This window comes from Myotis lucifugus, unplaced genomic scaffold (assembly GCF_000147115.1).
Source record: "Myotis lucifugus unplaced genomic scaffold, Myoluc2.0 scaffold_7, whole genome shotgun sequence".
In the NCBI taxonomy this organism is placed as follows: Eukaryota; Metazoa; Chordata; class Mammalia; order Chiroptera; family Vespertilionidae; genus Myotis; species Myotis lucifugus.
In genome coordinates, this window is record NW_005871055.1 from 14,776,479 (window position 1) to 14,781,155 (window position 4,677).

At 41.9% G+C, this 4,677-nt stretch overlaps 1 non-coding gene across 1 annotated transcript; it reads left to right on the forward strand.

Annotated features, from left to right (window-relative positions):
- The first annotated feature begins 4,283 nt into the window (after positions 1–4,283).
- LOC111824693 lies at positions 4,284–4,474 on the forward strand. Its single transcript, XR_002827781.1, has one exon. It is a non-coding gene; the product is annotated as a U2 spliceosomal RNA (small nuclear RNA).
- Positions 4,475–4,677: the final 203 nt, after the last annotated feature.

Sequence of the window (4,677 nt, forward strand, 5' to 3'; positions counted from 1 at the left end):
GTAATAACAACATACCAATTAATTTTTCTACTTCCAGTTTGTTTATTACCTTAGATAACAACAATTATTTCTTTGTACTAAACACATAAAATATATGTTAAATAAAACATTGGTTTTCCAGGGGAAAATTTACTATAAGTTTTGATTACTGTAATTTTAAATACGTATATAAATATTAGGCAACATTGTCTTTAGGGTGATGAGGAAGGCACTATTACTTTGTGCTTTGTCTGTTGTATTCATTGCCTTTTAAATAAGAAATGGTGGGATTTCAGTCAAGTTGGCAGAGTAGATGGAAGTTGCACTCACCTACTCTCATGATCACATCAAAATTACAACTAAATTATAGAATAATCAAACTGTATAATCACCTGAAGACTATGTGAACAGAAGTCCTATAACTAAGGGTATAAAGAATAAGCCACATGGAGACTAATAGGAGGGGTGGAGATGTGGAAGCAGGCTGGACCCACACCCATATGTGGTGGTTCAAAATTGGGAGGGATATTGCAGCTGCAGAGTTTCCACTTGAGGAGCGAGGGGTGTAAACCCCACATTAAGCTCCTCAGCTAAAAACACCAGTGATGGAAAGAGAAGCCCAGATAACATCTGGCTGTTAAAATCAGTGGATCAATAAGGACTCCACCTCTCTGGGTGAGACAGAGGCTGCTGGAAACCCAGATGTCCTCTTAAAAAGCTAGCACACAAACTTTCATTTTCAGGCTCTGGGCTGTGGCAAAGGAACTATGGCTCAGGATGGGGAGGGGGTCATCAGAAGCATATAGGAAGAGACTGAGTTGTATGGCTTTGGGACAAGGAATTGAGGAACAACCACCAATGTCTCTGTGTTCAGTGGTACGCCCACATGGCCAAATCTGAATCTATATTATCCTGGTGAACTCCACTAGCTCTACCCTGATGATTCCCTGAGACCACTCCCTACCCAATTTCCACATGGCTCAAGGCTGTCTCAGCACCAACTAGCCTGGGCCCACACTACAGTCTTTATTAATAAACTTTTTGAAGAATTCTAGTCAAGCTCTAGAGATGACAGAGAGAAACTGAATTATGTAGCTTCGGGACAAGGGCCATCTTCCCACAGGAGTTATAACAGGAGCTACTATTCCTGTTATGAGCCTTCACCCCACATGGCCAAATCTTAATCTGCATTAGCCTGGTGAATTCTACTAGCTCCAACCTGCTGACTTCCTGAGACCCCTCTTTACGGAAAAGGTCTGCAGGCCCCAGGCAGGTGGAAGCTGTCCTCAGTGTACCTGAGACTTTTGCTGAGTAGCCTCCAGCTCACCACAAGCATTGAACCTGAATCTGTATTAACCTGGTGAATATCAGCCTCCCTACACTATTGATTACTCAAGACCCTGCTTCACACAACTCATGTATGAGCCAAGGCTCTTTTAGTAGACGAGCTTAACAAGGAGCTGGCAGGTTATGGCAGCTCTCAGGGTGCATGGGCCTTTTACTTACCTACCCAGGGCCTAGTACTAATGATAGCCAGCTTCTGTTTGCAGCTTGGCCCCTCCAGAGGCAGTTATCAATTGTAGATAAATTTGTAGCTCATAACAGGTAGCTCTCAGATGGTAAAGACAGTGAATGACATTGACCTGCACTGGAGTCCCTCCCAAGGGACCCCATAATCAACACACCAGGTGGCTGGATTCAGGCCACAATAGACCATCACCAAGTGGCCCACCCTAAGAGAGATCTTGGCAAACACTAGACTCCACTTCATGGTATCAGCCTCTGCACAGCAGCTCATTTGCTATGGTTGTGACCAATACTCACAGCCATCTACTAACCTGAGGGTCAATCCTACCCACTAATGTGCTAACAGCAATCAATGCTCAACTACTACAGTAAGGCATACACAACGAATACAAAGGGCACTCCTGGAGCATCTGGCTCAGGTGATTAAGAATATTGCACCAAGGGGACCCAGAGGACATCTATTACATAAGGCTACCCTGCCAAACAGGGAGATGTAGCAGATCTTCCTAATACAGATAAATACACAGAGAGGTAGCAAAATGGGGAGACAAGGAAAGCTTTTCCCAAATGAAAGAAGAGGAAAGGATCTTGAGAAAAAGAATTCAATGAAATGGAGGCAAGCAAACTACTGGATTCAGAGTTCAAAACACTGGTTATAACGATGCTTAAGAAATTTAGGCAAAGAATAGGTGACATCAGTGAGTACTTCAGACAAAGGAAAGTAGGCATAGAGGATATAGAGACATAGAACCCTCTCCCCCCAAAAAGTAAGAAATTAAGAATGTAATAACTGAAATGAAGGCACATTAGAAGGAATCAACAGTAGATTAAATGAAGCAGAGGATAGAATCCATGATTTGGAAAAAGAGGTAGCAAAAAACACCCAATCAGAACAGGAAAAAAAAATCCAAAGCAATGAGAGAATTTTGAATGGACTCTGGAACAAAATCAAGTGGAATAACACTCACATCATAGGAGTACCAGAAGGAGAAGAGAGAGAGCAAGAGATTGAGAGCTTATTTGAAAAAATAATGACTTAAAAACTTCCCTAACCTTGTGAAGAAAAAAACACACAAGTCCAGGCAGTGCAGAGAGTTCCAAGCAAGATAAACCCAAAGAGGCCCCCACCAAGACACATTATAATTAAAATGCTAATGGTTAAAGACAAAAACGAATCCTAAAAGCAGCAAGGGAAAAACAGTCACTTACAAGGGAGCTCCCATAAGAATTTCAACTGATATCTCAACAAAAGCTTTGCAGACCAGAAAGGATTGGCACAAAATATTCAAAATGATGAAAAGCAAAAAACCACAAGCCAGACTATTCTAACCATCAAAGCTTTTCTTTAAATTGAAGAAAAGATAAATACCTTCCCAGACAAGAAAAAGATTAAGGAGTTTATCAGCACCAAACTAGCATTACAAGAAATATTAAAGGGACTTTTTTAAGGGAAAAAAATAGGTGGGGGAGGAAAAGTAAATATCCTATCTAATAAAAGAGTAATATGCAAATTGACCATCACTCCAACACACAATATGGCCACCCCATGTGGTCAAAGATGGCTGCCTCCATGTGAACACAAGATGGCCTCCACAAGATGGCCGGCAGGGGAGGGCAGTTGTGAGCGATCAGGCCAGCAGGGGAGGGCAGTTGGGAGGGACCAGGCCTGAAAGGGAGGGCAGTTGGGGGGGGACCCAGGCCAGCAGGGGAGGGCAGTTAGGGGCAACTAGACTGGCAAGGGAGGGAAGTTTGGGGTTACCAGGCCAGCAGGGGAGGGCAGTTAGGGGTGACCAGCCTGGCAGGGGAGTGGTTAGGGGGTGATCAGGCTGGCAGGCAGAAGCAGTTAGGGACAATCAGGCAGGCAGGTAGGCAAGCGGTCCTGGATTGTGAGAGGGATGTCCAACTGCCCCTTTGAGGGGTCCCAGTTTGGAGAGGGTGCAGGCTGGGCTGAGGGACACACACTCTCCCCCCCTCCCGCCCCCCTCCTCCCCATGCATGAATTTCATGAACTGGACCTCTAGTAAATAATGAAATGTCAATAAATGCATATCTATCAATAATCATTTTAAATGAAAATGGATTAAATGATTAAATCAAAAGACATAGGGTAGCTGAATGGATAAGAAAACAAGACCCATATATATGCTGTCTACAAGACACTCACTTTGGATCAAAAGACACACACAGACCGAAAATAAAGAAATGGAACAAGCCCTAACCAGTTTGGCTCAGTGAATGGAGTGTCGGCCTACGGACTAAAGGGTCCCAGGTTCAATTCCGATCAAGAGCATGTACCTTGGTTGCAGGCACATCCCCGGTGGGGGGTGTGCAGGAGGCAGCTGATCAATGTTTCTCTCTTATCGATGTTTCTAACTCTCTATCCCTCTCCCTTCCTCTCTGTAAAAAATCAATAAAATATATTTTTTTAAAAAGAAATGGAACAAGATATTTTATGAAAATTGAAACAAACTAACCAACCAAAAGCTAGGTAGCAATCAGACAAAATTGCAAAACAAAAGCCATATTAAGAAACAAAGAGGACATTAGATCAGGATAACAGGATCAATCCAACGAGAGAATATAATCATTGTAAACATCTGAGTGCCCTAAATGGAAGCAACTAAATATGTAAAGCAAATACTGATGGACAAAAAGGGAAAGATAGACAGTAATGTAGTCATAGTAGGGGATTTTACCACTCCAAGACACCAATGGATAGCTTTTCCAGACACACACAAAAAATTAACAAGAAAATATGGCCTTAAATGACACATTACATCACTTCTCAGCCTTTTGGCTAAGATCAAGTGTAGTATCTGTTCTTATCAGTGTAATATCTGATATGTCCTCTATCTAAGAACAATATATTAAATGGATTTTTGGAGCAGGGAGATGGAATAGAAGCTTGCTCCATTCACTCCATGTATCAACCCAGTATTGCAGTACCTCTGGGAATGGTGAATCAAAAAAAAAAAAAAAAAGACACATTAAGCCAGACATTTTTAGAGCATTTCACCCCAAAGAAGCAGAATATACATTCTTCTCAAGTGCACATAAAACATTTTTCAGGATAGACAACATGTTAGGACACAAACAAGTGTCAATAAATTAAGAAGATTGAAATGACAAGACCACAATGATTTTAAACTAGAAATCAATTACAAGAGAAAA